Source organism: Mobula hypostoma, chromosome 9, assembly GCF_963921235.1.
Source record: "Mobula hypostoma chromosome 9, sMobHyp1.1, whole genome shotgun sequence".
NCBI lineage: Eukaryota > Metazoa > Chordata > Chondrichthyes > Myliobatiformes > Myliobatidae > Mobula > Mobula hypostoma.
In genome coordinates this window covers 145,259,296-145,274,688 of record NC_086105.1, presented here as the reverse complement: position 1 = coordinate 145,274,688, position 15,393 = coordinate 145,259,296, and positions in this window count along the sequence as shown.

Genomic DNA, 15,393 nt, shown 5'->3' with positions numbered 1-15,393 from the left:
TCTCTTACTAACTCTTCCTTCAGTTAGTCCTGATGAAGGGTCTCGGCCCGAAACGTCGACTGTACCTCTTCCTAGAGATGCTACCTGGCCTGCTGCGTTCACCAGCAAATTTGATGTGTGTTACTAGAATGTTACCTGGGTTTCATCACCTAAGTTACAGAGAAAGGTTGAACAAGTTGGGTCTTTATTCTTTGGAACGTAGAAGGTTGAGGGGGGACTTGATAGAGGTATTTAAAATTATGAGGAGGATTGATAGAGTTGACGTGGATAGGCTTTTTCCATTGAGAGTGGGGGAGATTCGAACAAGAGGACATGAGCTGAGAGTTAAAGGGCAAAAGTTTAGGGGTAACATGAGGGGGAACTTCTTTACTCAGAGAGTGGTAGCTGTGTAGAATGAGCTTCCAGCAGAAGTGGTTGAGGCAGGTTCGATGTTGTCATTTAAAGTTAAATTGGATAGATATATGGACAGGAAAGGAATGGAGGGTTATGGGCTGAGTGCAGGTCGGTGGGACTAGGTGAGAGTTCGGCATGGACTAGAGGGGCCGAGATGGCCTGTTTCCGTGCTGTAGTTGTTATATGGTATATGCACTTTATGTCAACTTGGACATCTACAGATTTTTTTATTATATGTTAATATTCAAAGATTCATAGTACATTTATTATTAAGGTACACAGAATCCAGCTCTGAGGTTTGTTCTCCTGCGGGCAGCCATGTAACAAAGAAACACCATGGAACCTGTTCAAGAAAACATCAAACACCCAATGCACGGGAAAAGAGCAAATTGCACAAAGAGCAAGAAGTGAGTGAGCAACACATGGAATATCAAACATCAAACCGGGAGGCCTGTAGTATTCAGTTTAGTTCGGTTCAGCACTGCATCACTGGCAAGCCCTGGGCTGCACGCAGAGACATTCTTCATTGAAGCGCCCGAGTCCACATTGATCAAGTCGTTCTGAAACAGTAAAAAAAAAAGTAACCAGAATCCCGAAATATATTCTCCCAGAGGAACGCTGTTTTGCTTAGCTGTATACCTGTGAGTGGTCGACTAACTATAAACTTGAACTTGAAAGTTTGCTGCCTTCTGAAAAGTTCTCGAGCCCTCTTTGGCTGAACTTCCAGAGTACAATTCCCAAATGCCAAGCCTTTGTGTGCGACTACTGTCATGATCTAGCAGCTGGTGCCCTGCTGTGCCAGCTGGATATTATGGATGGCAGGCCAGAGGCTGCCAACAACACTACTGCTGAGCTGAAAGTTGTTTCTTGCTGTATAAATCTCAGATAGCGATGAGGAGGCACACAGCAGTGAGATAGATCAGCTGATTGAGTGGAATGGCAACAATCACGTACTCAGCATCAGCAAGAACAAGTCACTTGTTGTGGAAATCAGGAAAAGAAAGTCAGGAGAACACACGTGCTGGATTAGGGTGTAGAATTGTTATTCTCCTGATGGTTTTATTGCAGTTTAATTTTCAGTGCTATTTGCCTGTGTTTGACTGGTCTCCCTCTCCTTCTCACTTCTGCCGGCAGAAGGTGCAGGAGTCTTGCTTCCCATGTTCGATTACCTCAGCAGCTCAAGAATGTGCACTCACATTTAAGTGTGCTTTGATATTTAATGTCCTTAGTGCTGTACTCCCTTCTCTATTTGTGTGATTTGATCGAGGTGCTTCGGTGCAGAATTTGATCTGCAGCTGTGGCCTGCAGCCATCGACATAGTGTTGACTTGCTGGCTGTGGCCGCGGCCAATGGCTCCTGGACTGGCTTCACTCGCCTTGGTGGCTCATGACTGCGGGCTTACTTTTGGGAATTCTGTGTAGTGAAGTTTAATGTTCTGTCCATTATTTGTTCGCCTTTTGTACTTTGCATGATTTATTCTTCTTTTTCGCTCGTTTGATGGTCTTGTTGCGTGGGCTTTTTCTTTAAATGGGTTCTATGGTGTTTTTTTGGTTTGTGGCTGCCTGCAAGAGGGTGAATATCAGGGTGATCTAATACATACTTTGATAATAACTGTACTTTGAACTTTGAGGATTTCGAACTTTGTGTTTCTGATTTTGAAATATTAAAATGAATCCCATGCTTCTTTGTATATTTATATAGTCATCTATAACGAGGCAAGTTCACCCACAGAACTGTCGCTCACTGGATTTTCTTTGCCTTTCACACCATTCTCCATAAAGTCTAGAAAATACCAGGAAATCAGCAGTTTCTCAGATACTCAGTCCACCCCATCTGGTACCAACTATCATTTCACGATCGAAGTCACTTAGGACACATTTATTCCCCTTTCTGATGTTTGTTCTGAACAACAACTGAACCTCTTGACCATGTCTGTTTGCTTTTATGCATTGAGTTGTTGCCATATGATTAGCTGGTTAGATATTTACGTTAAAGAGCAGGTGTACAGGTCTGCCCAGGAAAGTGGCTACTGAGTGTACATGTAAGTTTTCAGTGAATTTTTCAGTAAGTATGATAAAATTGCTTCTGTACTTTTATAGAAACTTCTTAGTAGAAGGTGTCATGCCACTTGAATCTGGCTATTTTATAAATTATTTGTTATCACTAGTCTAAGATGACCAGAAATGCTTTTTCCTTTGTATTTCTTATGTAAGGGGGTTTTGTCTTTTATGTTACGGTGTAGGCTAATTAAAATGGCTTCTTTGTTATGTTAAACGCTGAGAAAGTCCTTCCCGCTAGCGGTTTGTTTTGTATTATCTATTGATATGAGGATGAATGAACCAATTGGGATAGTTGTTATGTTTTTGGTGTATTTGAAGATACTGTATGAGCGGGGCTTTGAGGCAGAAGGCGGGAGAGAAAGACAGAGGACGGACCAGGTGCTGTGAGTCCGCTAACGGGGTCGGACCCCGAGGAGGGCGTTCAGCGAGGAGAGGAGACGGAGACGGACTCGTGTGGAGCGTCTGGTCGACCACCGTTGTTGGTCCCAGGCAGCCACTCGAGGTGGTCCGAAGGATTGCAGGGTGAAGAAGGGTCTTGAGCTCCAACTGTCTTGTGCACGAAGAGATTGAACTTTGATAAGTGTGGCACCTTTTATTTTCCTTTTATATTTTATTCTCTATTAATTATATAGTTCCAGTAATATCTACAAACTATAAATCATTTAATCGTATCTGGTGTATTGTCTGTTATTTGGGTGGGGTGGGGTACATCACACAGCATCCACACAAACTAATTACCCAGCTTGGTGGGGCCGAGAACTGTTTCCCTAGATGACAGCGAGCCCTGAGGGTGGCCAGGGGGCTACACTTAATTCTTGTAACACTTAATAAAATTGCCTCACAATAAGCCTTATGCTTCATTCTTGACTTCTGATGAACCTTTGGATCTCAAAAGCACCCAGAATCCAACATACACCACGGCAACACACACAGCACACATTCGTTCTCATTGAGGGCTCAGCAGATTCAAGTTCCTGGGTGACAGCATCTCAGAGGATCGATGGTGGACCCAGCACACTGATACGATCATGAAGAAGACACACCAGTAACTTTATTCTCGGAGTTCGAGGAGATTTGGTTTTGCCAACACAGACAGAGGGAGACTGGTGGCATCATCACCTGGTATGGAGACTTCAACACACAGGATCAAAAGAGGCGGCAGATGGGTGTAAACTCTTCCAGTTTCTTCACGCACACAGCCCACTCTACCATCGAGGACATCCTTGAGAGGTGTTATTTCAAGAAGGTGGCGTTCATCATGAAGGAACCTCACCATCAGGGCACACCCTCTTTTCGTTGTTACCATCAGGGAGGAGGTACAGGGGCCTGAAGGCCTACACCTAACCATTCTGAAACAATTTCTACCCCCTCCGCCATCAGATTTCTGAATGAACTATGACCCCATGGCCACTACCTCGTAAATCCTTTATTTTTAATTATTTATTTTTGTAATTTATCGTGGAATAGTGAGGTAGTGTTCATGGGTTCATGGACTATTCAGAAATCTGATGGTAGAGAGGATGAAGCTGTTCCTAAAACATCGAGCACAGTACAGGCCCTTCAGCCCACGATATTGTGCTAACCTTTTCATCTACTCCATGATCAACCTAACCCTTCCCTTCCACATAGCACTCTAGCTTTCTATCATCTATGCATCTCTCTAATCTATCTGCCTCTACCACCATCACTGGCACCTCAATCCATGCACCTACCACTCTCTGTGTTAAAATAACCTACTTCAGACATCCCCACTGTACTGTTCTCCAATCTCTTTAAAACGACGCCCCCTTACATTAGCTATTACCACCCTGTGAAAAAGGTGCTAGCTGTTCACTCCAATGTTCTATTACTAGTGCATAATGGAATTTAAACTGTGCACAAAGAATTGTCACCCTCCACCTCATTGGCATGTTTAGTATATTTCACGATCACATTTCCTTTTCCAGTTTCTGTTGACAATGTGGAGTTTGCAATGAATTGTTTAGAACTGGCTTATTTATACTGTTTTTACTGAAGAAATTATTCAGTGCATGCATATTGTCACTGGGTGAAAAATCAGATTTTTGCACACGCTGGTCATTACAAATTAGAGTGAACATTTGTCCACTCTCTGTATGCCTCCTATTATTTTATACACTTCGAACAAGTCGCCTCTCATCCTCCATCACACCACAGAGCAAAGCCCTAGCTCACTCAACCTTTCTTCATAAGACATGTCCCTTAATCCAGGCAGCATCCTGGCAAATCTCCTTTGTTCCTCTCTAAAGCTTCCACATCCTTCATAGAATGTGGTGACCAGAAATGAACACAGTGCTCTAAATGGAGATTTTTTAGAACTATAGCATTACTTTGTGGCTCTTAAAGACAATTCCCTGATTAATAAAGGCCAACACGCCGTAAGCCTTCTTCGGGCGATATATGAGATGGAGTCGCACCTTTGAGAGGTTGTTGCAATGTGTGTACTCCTTACAAGGAGAGAAATATATCTTGGGCTATTAACAGGGGGTAACTTTTACTTCAGTAGAATTGAATATGCCGGAATGATTAGGTTCAAAGTTCAAACTAAATTTATTATCTAACTATGGATATGTCTCTACATATTATCTGAGATTAATTTTCTATCCGTGTGTGTGCGAGGGTGATTGATGGGAGGGAGGAACAGAGTCCTGGACAGCCACTCAGGAGAGAGAGGTTGGAGTTTGTGTGCTCCACGTGTGGTGTGGTGTTCAAGCTGGAGTCAGTACTGGCCCCCAGTGTTTGCCCGGCAGAAGACAAGTTGTATTGTGTTCAACTGCAGACCGCTGCAACATTCATGGACTCAGGGTCTTGGAGTATATTTTTTGTGTGACTGTATTTTACTGATATCTTATATGTGCTTGCTATATTTTTTGTGCCATATGTGGTTTGTGCTGTGTATGACTGTTGGTACTGTGTTTTGTACCTTGGCTCTGAAGTAATGCTGTTTTGTTTTGTTGTATTCATGGGTATTCATATATGGTTGAATGACAATTAAAGTTGAACTTGTTTTGTTGTTGTTGCTTGTGTTGATTTGTGAACATGGTTCAAAGTTCAAAGTTAATTAATTATCAAAATACGTATGTGTCACTATATATGACACAGAGATTAATTTTCTTGCAGGTATTCCAAGTAGAACAATGAAATACCAAAAGAATCAATTAAAAACTACATACAAATGAAGACTGATTCAACCATATATGAATACCCATGAATACAACAAATCAATGTGCAAAAGAAGACAAACTGTGCAACTACAAACAAGCAAACAAACAAATAAATAAATAAAATTAATAATACAAAGAACATAAGTTGTGGAGTCCTTGAAAATGAGTCTAGTTTGAGGAATCATTTCATAGTTGAGATGACTGAAGTTATGCAGACTCGTTCAGAATCCTGATGATTGTAGGGCAGAGGTTTCCAACCTTTTTTTATGCCATCGACCCCTACATTAACCAAGGGGTGCGTAGACCCCAGGTTGGGAACCCTTGTTGTAGGGTAACAGCTGTTCCTGAACCTGGTAATGTGGGACCCAAGGCTCCTGTATTACCTTCCCGAAGACAGCAGCAAGAAGAGAGCATGGCCTGGATGGTCAAGTTAAGATCTAACGGCAGTCGATCAATCTTCTCCCTCATAATTTCAATGATAAACTTTTGGTTTACTTAAAATCGAAAAAACCGTGGGTAGTTTCCCATTACTTAGGTCATTAAATGCTTACTTCATCTTTGAAAAATGCCACAAGTCCTCGGATATACTTTTTATTAATGAGGTAATTTGAGTGTCCCCTAGGATTTAAATTATTCAGTAGCCTCATTACTTTTAAACCTTATTTGAAGACCGTACAGCAAGAAAGAGAATTCAGAGTTACCAGAGAGTTACATTTATCAGCCGGTAATGAAGAGACTCAATTTGTATGCTATCTGTTCTTTATTAAACACACTTTTATCACTGCTTTCAGAGCATTATGCTTTAAGGAATGTTTGAATCCAATTTTGCAGGTAGGGTTGCTGATGGGGAGGGGAAAAGCTAGTGCTGTTTTTTTTTCCACTGCCTCCAAGGATAGTACAAAGCATTTTACAGTAAAAATGACCAATAGACAATAGACAATAGGTGCAGGAGTAGGCCATTCGGCCCTTCGAGCCACCACCGCCATTCACTGTGATCATGGCTGATCATCCACAATCAGTATCTAGTTCCTGCCCTATCCCCATAATCCTTTGATTCCGCTACCTTTAAGAGCTCTATCCATCTCTTTTTTGAAAGCATCCAGAGACTTGGCCTCCACAGCCTTCTGGGGCAGAGCATTCCATATATCCACCTCTCTCTGGGTGAAAAAGTTTTTCCTCAACTCCATTCTAAATGGCTTACCCCTAATTCTTAAACTGTGGCCTCTGGTTCTGGACTCACCCATCAGCGGGAACATGCTTCCTGCCTCCAGCGTGTCAAATCCCTTAATAATCTTACATGTTTCAATAAGATCCCCTCTCAGCCTTCTAAATTCCAGAGTATACAAGCAAAGTCGCTCCAATCTTTCGACATATGACAATCCCGCCATCCCAGGAATTAACCTTGTGAACCTACTTGCACTCTGTAGCCATCTTATTAGATGTGGTCTTCTGCTGCTGTAGACTAAGGTTTAATGGGTGGTGTGTGCTGAGATGCTCTTCTGCACACCGCTGTTGTAACACATGGTTATAAACCAGAGATATAGGAGCAGAATTAGGCTATTTGCACCATCGAGTCTGCTCACCATTTCACCATGCCTGATCCAATTTTCCTCTGTCCCTATCTCCTGTCTTCTCCCCGTATCCCTTCATGCCCTGAGCAATCAAGAATCTTCTGCCTTAAATATACATACAGACTTCGTCTCCACAGCTGCCTGTGGCAAAGAATTCCATAGATTCACCACTCTGTGGCTAATGAACTTCCTCCTCACCTCTTTTCTAAAAGGACGCCCCTCTATTCTGAGGCAGTGTCCTCTGGTCTTAGACTCTCCCATCCTCTTGACATCTACTGCATCAAAGCCTTCCATCATTTGATTGGTTTCAATGAGTTCACCCCTCATTCTTCTGAGTTCCAGAGAGTACAGGCCCAGAGGCGTCAAACACTCTTCATACGGGAAGCCGTTCAATCCTGGAATCATTTTCATGAACCTCCTTTGAACCCTCCTTTGAACACATGCTTTCTAAGATAAGGGGCCCAAAACTGCTCACAATACTCCAAGTGAGGCCTTATCAGAGCTTGATGAAGTCTTAAAATTACATCCTTGTTTTTATACTTTAGTCCTCTTGAAATGAATGCTAACATTGCATTTGCCTTCCTCACCACAGACTCAAACTGCAAAATAAACCTTTAGGGAATCCCTCAGAAGCACTCCCATGTTCCTTTGCGCCTCAGTATTTTGTGTTTTCTCTTCACTTAGAGAAGTGAAAAATAGCCAGCTCTTTCAATTCTTCTACCAAAGTGCATGACCATACACTTCCTGACACTGTATTATGTCTCTATTTCTTTGCCCATTCTCCTAATCTGTCTAAGTCCTTTTGTAGCCTCTTTACTTCCTCGAAACTATCTGCTTTTCCACCTGTCTTTGCGTCGTCTGTAAACTTCGCAACAAAGCGGTCAATTCCATCATCCGGATGATTAACATATAACAGAAAGAATCGGTCCCAACGCAGACCCCTGTGGAATATCACTAGTCACTGGCAGCCAACTTTTATTCCCTCTCTTTGCCCCCTGCCAGTAAGCCACTGCTTTATCCACGCCGGAATCTTCCCTGTAATACCATGTGGTTGTAGCTTGTTAAGCAGCCTCATGTGTGGCACTTTGTTAAAGGCCTTCTAAAAAATCCAAATACACAACACCAACTGATTCTCCTTTGTTGATCCTTCTTGTTATTTCTTCAAAGAATTCCAACAGATTTCTCAGGCAAGATTTCCCCCTGAGGAAACCATGCTGACTACGGCCTATTTTATCATGTGCCTCCAAGTACCCTGAGACCTCATTCTTAATAATTGACTCCAACATCTTCCCAACCACTGAAGTCAGACTAACAGGCCTATAATTTCCTTTCTTCTGCCTTTTTTCCATCTTGAAGAGTGGAGTGACACTTGCAATTTTCCAGTCTTCTGGAACCACTCCAGAATCTAGTATGCTGATACATCTGACTTTCGTTTCACCTTCTCCTTCTCAAAATTCAGAGTGAATTCAATCACTCTTCACTAAAGATTCTTTTACCTTAAGCTCTCTAATCATTTCTGGTTCATTGCACAACACCCAATCCAGAATAGCTGATCCCCTAGTGGGCTTAACCCCAAGCTGCTCTAAAAAGCAATATTGTAGGCACTCTGGAAATTTCCTCTCCTGGAATCCAGCACAAACTTGATTTTTCCAAACTACCTGCATATTGAAGTCCCCAATGACTATTGTAACATTGCCCTTTTCTATCTCCCATTGTAATTTGTAGAGCACTTCTTTGCTACTGTTTGGGGGTCTGAATATATTTCAGTTACTGTCATCTTCCTGTCAGCTTGAACCAGTCCGGACACTCTCCTCTGACCTCTCTCATTAACAAGGCATTTTCACCCACAGAACTGCTGCTCGCTGGATGTTTTTGTTTCTTCCACCGTTCTCTGTAAACTCTAGAGACTGTTGTGCGTAAAAATCCCAGAAGATCAGCAGGTTCTGAGATACTCAAACCACCCTATCTGGCACCAACAATCAATCCATGGTCAAAATCACTTAGATCACATTTCTTCCCCACTCTGGTGTTTAGTCTGAACAACAACTGAACCTCTGGAGCACATCTGCATGTTTTTATGCATTGAGTTGCTGCCACATGATTGGCAGATTAGATATTTACATTAAGGAGCAAGTGTAGCTAATAAAGTAGACACTGAGTGTGTACAGCACCTTTAACACAGTACAGCTCTTGGTAACATATACTTAAACAGACACTTAGGACAAGTGACTGAAAGATTGGTCAGAGATGTTGGATATAAGATGGGATTTAAAAGAGAGGGCATTGATATTGATTTATTGGTACCAAGAGACAACAAAAAGCTTGTCTTGTATATTGTTCATACAGATCAGATCATTATGCAGTGCATATAGCTAATACAAAAAGAGAGAGAGTGAGAGAGAGAGGGAAAATATATTTGTATGCTTTTATGCTTTATACATATATATCTATACATGTAGATACACACATATCTATATACAGCAAATATATACACACATATACACTATATGTATATATATTATTATATATACTCTTACTATAATTTATGTATTGCACTGTACTGATGCAGCAAAACAGAAGTTTCCTATGTTAGTGATAACAAACCGGATTCTGATTCTGAGCAGGAATTGGGATTGGGGTTTATTATTGTCAGTGTGCCAAGATACGGTGAAAAACTTGTCTCGTGTACTGTTCATATGAAGGGGAAGTGTGACAATGTAGTAGTTAGCGCAATGCCTTACAGTTTCAATTCCGCCGCTGTCTGTAAGGGGTTTGTTATGTTCTCCCCGTGACCACATGGGCTTCCTCCAGATCCACGTAGACTAATTACTCACATGGGTGGAAACGGGCATCGCGAGCACAATGGACCAAAGGGCCTGATACTGTGTTGTATCTGTAAGTGAATAAATCAATTCCCTACCCTAGGATAGAAGTCGATAAATTTATGAGAGGCATGATTGTCAGTCATTTTACCCAGGTAGAAATGTCAAATATCAGCTGGCACAGGTTTAAGCGGAGAGGGGGAGGGTTCAAAGGAGATTTACACGGAGTGGTGGATGCCAGGGAAGTGACGGAAGCAGATATGAGGATGTTTCAGAGGCACGCAGAGGGACCCATGAACAGGCAGGGAATGGAGGGTGAATGAAGATCATGTGCAGGCAGGTGGGATTACTTTGAACTGGCGTAAAGATCGGCCCAGATATCGTGGGACGTAGACTGTCCAACATCCTACTGGGGGCATTTGTTGAGTGTGTTCATGGGAGGGATGTGCTAGGGGCAGCCTGGGAGTGTCACCATGTTTCCTGTGCCAACAAATCTTCCTGTCTTCCAGTCAAGATGGCGCCAGTGAACAGTGATTGCTCAGGCAACATCTTTCAGATAGCAAATCTATCCAATTACTTCACTTTTTCTACACCTCCTGCTCGTACTTTTTTTACCTTGTTTGTGTGACGGAAACTGTTGGAGCCTGTGGCGTACAGTTTGGAACTCGATCGAAGGATCCAGTGCCGTACTATGTCCAGAGAGCTGCCTCGCGGAGATCACAGACAGGGGCCGAGAAGAACAGGCACAGGCTGACGCGTGGAAAAGATCGGAGACGGGACGCGGGGTCACGAACGACTCCATCTCAAAGCAGCGAGGAAGATTGAAGCATCAGGGTGAATGGGGATGGGGTCAGCAGCAGCTCCCCTTGGAGACGGTCAACAGACGGGTCCGTGCATTCCGACCCTGGTCGGCGGCATTGGGACGTGGGTCGGCTTGAACTCTTTACAGAAGGACTAAGTTTGTGTGGCTGTTCTTCTCCTATGCAGACAAAAAGACATTTCCCATATTCTGAAATTCATGTGATTATTCAATTGCACTTTACATTTTTGTTCCTTTAGTTTTTCAGTGTTTTTTTTCCTTGTGGATGGTTGGCGGGTGTGTGATCTGTTAATTTTTGTGTGTGGGGTGGGTTGGGGTTTGTTGTAACTGTCGCTGTTCCTTTCTGCGAGTGAGGGGGCCGGGGATTGTTATACGTAAGGGGTGGGTGATTGCGGTTGTGGTTGTTTTTTTGCTGTGTGGGAGGGGAGATTTGGAGGTCTGTGAACTTTGTGACTTTTCTTTATCGTGCCAGGGTCCAGGGGGCCGGGGAGTTGATGTCTTTTCTTTCATCAACACCTATGGTCTATCTGTATTTCTATATGGAGTAGACAAATATCAGAGTTGTATTGTACACACATACTTTGACAATAAACTGAACCTTGGAATCTTTGAACATAGTATCTCCACCGTTTACTTATCTTTGGAATGCAGAGGAAACTGAAACGCCCAGAGGAAACCCACGCGGTCAGGGGGAGAACGTACAAACTCCTTACAGACAGCGGTGTGAATTGAAGCCTAATCAGGATTGCTGGCGTGGTAAAGTGCTAATCTGACCACTACGTCCACTGCGCCAGTCATCGCTACAAGGGCTCCTGGGACCATACCGGTCAGTCTAACCAGCAGACTCTTTTTTTTTCAGGATCTCACCCATACAACCATTGTCCTTGTTCGGATTTGCGCCTTGTGGAACATCGGGCGGCAATCTTGCTGTTTCTTTAGCATTTGTCTGTTTTTTCATGAGGATAAGTCGCTAGCTCGGCACTTAACCCAGCAAGGATGTAAAGTGTGCAAGGAAAAGGCCAGATTTGAACCTGGGATCAGTTACCTCAAAGTCCAGTGCGGATGCCACCACACCGCCAGCCAGCTTATGTAGCCATTGCCTAGTCGAGAAAAAATGGAGATGTTGGCAGATTTAATGACTAATACAAGTACTTGACTTCACCTTATCGGAATAGCAAACTGTCGGCAAAACAAGACTCCTGGTCTATTACTCGCAGCGATCGAGCTTCGTTCTGTTCCTGACTGACAACACAATCACATCCCTTTGCAATAAATTAGCTCTAATTATCCTGCCCTGAGACCCATTTCTGTCAAAAATCAAGATTGTTTAATATCATTTCCCATACACAAGTCTAAGGAGAACAAAATAATCGTTACTCCGGATCTGATGCAGTACAAAAACATCCCACAAAAGATAAAGAATACAATAAAAATAATAAAAATACACACAAAAATATAAATAGGTAAGATAGGTTACGTATATAGATTGATTGTATGTCCATAAAGGGACGCTAGGCGACTGACAGGAAATAATAAAGTATTGGTGGAGTTGGTAGGTGGAGGTGTTGATCAGTCTTTCTGCTTGAGGAAAGTAATTGTCTTTGAGTCTGTCAAGTGGGAAGGGGAGAATTCAAGGCACAGAAAGGCAATAACAACTAATTTGTTTCTTCTATTAGCTGCAACCAACCAAAATTCTAACAAAATATCCACTGTATATAAGGTTTAAAAAACACCCTTGTTCTTTAAGGTAAAACATAAGCTCACTTGTCTGAATGATAATTGGTGGTTAATTTTGTCAACCCACAGCACATAAGGTTTGTTAATGAATAAGGCACAGTTGATATCTACACCTAGGAATACAGGAGTTTGAAGTCTAGGTGAATGACGTTAACATAGTTGATAGTCTGGAGAGTGGATTTGTGATGTATTTCACATTCAGATTTACTTATCATCTACAGGCTGAAGCATACAGTGAAATGTGTCACTTGTGTTAACAACCAGCATACTCAATCATTGTGGTGGGGTTAGCTGGCAAACATTGCCAAATATTCCAGTCCCAACATAGCACACGCAACGTAAACGCAAGAGAACCTACAGATGCTGGAAATCCAGAACAACGCACACACAAAATGCTGGAGGAACTCAGCATCTCTGGAAATGCTTTACTCTGGAAGCAGTCAATGTTTTGGGACGTTTCAGGCATGATGGAGCCTGGAACATTGACCGTTTGTTCATTTCTGATACTGAAAATTTGGATGCTGCCTGGCCTCCTGAGTCCTTCCAGCATTTCGTGTGTGATGCTCACAATGCTCCTGGGCTTTGGTGTCTCCATACCGGGCCATGATGCAACCCAGGCAGGATACTTTCCCCTGTGCATCTGCAGAAGCTCGTCAAAGTTTTAGGTGATATGTTGAATCGATGCAAATTTCAGAGAAAGTGGAGGCGCTGTCACACCTTCCTTGTGATGGCACTTAAGTGCTGTCCAGGACAGATTCTCTGATATGATAGTAGCAAGATTTATTTAGGAAATTAGGCGGGAGGAGGAGATAGCAGCGCGCCGCGCGCATGCAGCCCTCCAGTGAAAATGATATCGTATCCGTTAAATAGGGGCCGCGGACAATTCTGATTTGATGGAGACAGACATGAAAGCACAGAGGAACATCTGGAGGAATTTCTGAAACACAGGTTCGCTGCCGCTGTTACTGGGCGATCGAGAATCTTCCGAGGGAAGGCCCCAAAATCCCCGGCGTTGTCTGCTGTTGGCGACCGAGATTGAGGTCGAATCATTCGGATAGAGATGGTGCTTGGCACTTGGTGTCGGAGGGCTGATCAGAGCTCGAAGTTTTTCGGACGACTCAGAGTCGGACCATGGTCGGGCATGGCAGGGAGAGTTTTCTTCCTTCTCCCGTCTGCGTGAGATGTGGGACATTTGAGAGACTTTGAACTTTGTACTGTGCTCATGGCCTGTTCTTCATCAAGTTATGGTAGTGTTGCACTGTTGTAACTATATGTTATAATTATGTGGTTTTGTTAGTTTTTTCAGTCTTGGTCTGTCCTGTATTTTGTGATATCACACCGGAGGAAATATTATATCATTTCTTAATGCATGCATTACTAAATGACAATAAAAGAGGACTGTGCATCTTCATAATCTAAAAAGGTAATTTCCTCTCCACCTGTAATCCCCTAATGAGGACTGGCTCATGGTCTCCAACTTCTTCCTCCTGTCATTGATAATCAGCTCCTTGGTCTTGCTGACATTGATTGTTGTAGCATCACTCAGACAGATTTTCAATCTCCCTCCTATATGCTGATTCATAACCACCTTTCATTCAGCCAACAACAGTGGTGTCATCAGCAAACTTAAATATGTCCTTAGCTATACAATCATAGGTATAGTTATCGGATGCTATGTGCCTGCGACGCAGCTACAAGTAAGTTTTTCATTGCACTTATGCATACAGGTTCTTGTGCAGATGACAATAAGCTCGATTTTGACTTACTGACGTATGTGTAGAAGACCGACTCAGAGGAAAGTTAAGAGGGCAACTTAGTTACAGGACCAGAATTCTTTGAAGAAATAACAAGCAGGACAAACAAAGGAGAATCGATTGATGTTGTGTACTTGGATTTTCAGAAGGCCTTTGACAAGGTGCCACACATGAAGCTGCTTAACAAGTTCAGAGCCCATGGTATAATCGGTAAAATACTAGCATTAGCTGATTAGCAGGAGGCAAAGAGTGGGAATAAAGGGAAACTTTTCTGGTTGGCTGCCAGTGACTAGTAGTGTTCCACAGGAGTCTTTTGCTGGGACCGCTTCTTTTTACATTATACGTCAATGACTTGATGGAATCGATGGCTTTGTGACCCAGTTTGCGGACAATACCAAGATAGGTGGAGGGGCAGGTAGTGTTGAGGAGGTAGAGAGGCTACAAGAGGACTTAGATATATTAGGAGAATGGGCAAAAAAGTGGCAGATAGAATACAGTGTTGGGAAATGTATGGTCATGCACTTTAGTAGAAGAAATAATAGGGTAGTCTATTTTCTAAATGGAGAGAATATTCAAAAAAACTGAGGTTAAAAAGGACAAGGAGTCCTCATGTAGGATCCCCTAAAAGTTAATTTGCAGATTGAGTCTGTGGTGAGGAAGGCAGATGCGATGTTAGCAATCATTTCAAGAGGACTAGAATATGAAAGCAAAGATGTAACATTGAGGCAGTTTTGGGCCCCTTATCTAAGAAAGAATATGCTGACATTGGAAAGAGTTCATAGGAAGTTCATAAAAATAATTCTGGGATTGAAAGGGAAGTCATATGAGGAGTGCTCGATAGCTCTGGACCTCTTCTCCTTGGAATTCAGAAGAATGAGGGGCGACATCATCAAAACCTATTGAATATTGAAAGGCTTCAAGAGAGTCGATGTGGAGAGGATGTTTCCTATGGTGGGAGAGTCTAAGACAAGAGGACACAGCCTCAGAATAGAAGGGCATCCTTTAGAACAGAGATGAGGAAGAGGTTCTTTAGTTAGAGAGTGGTGAATCTGTG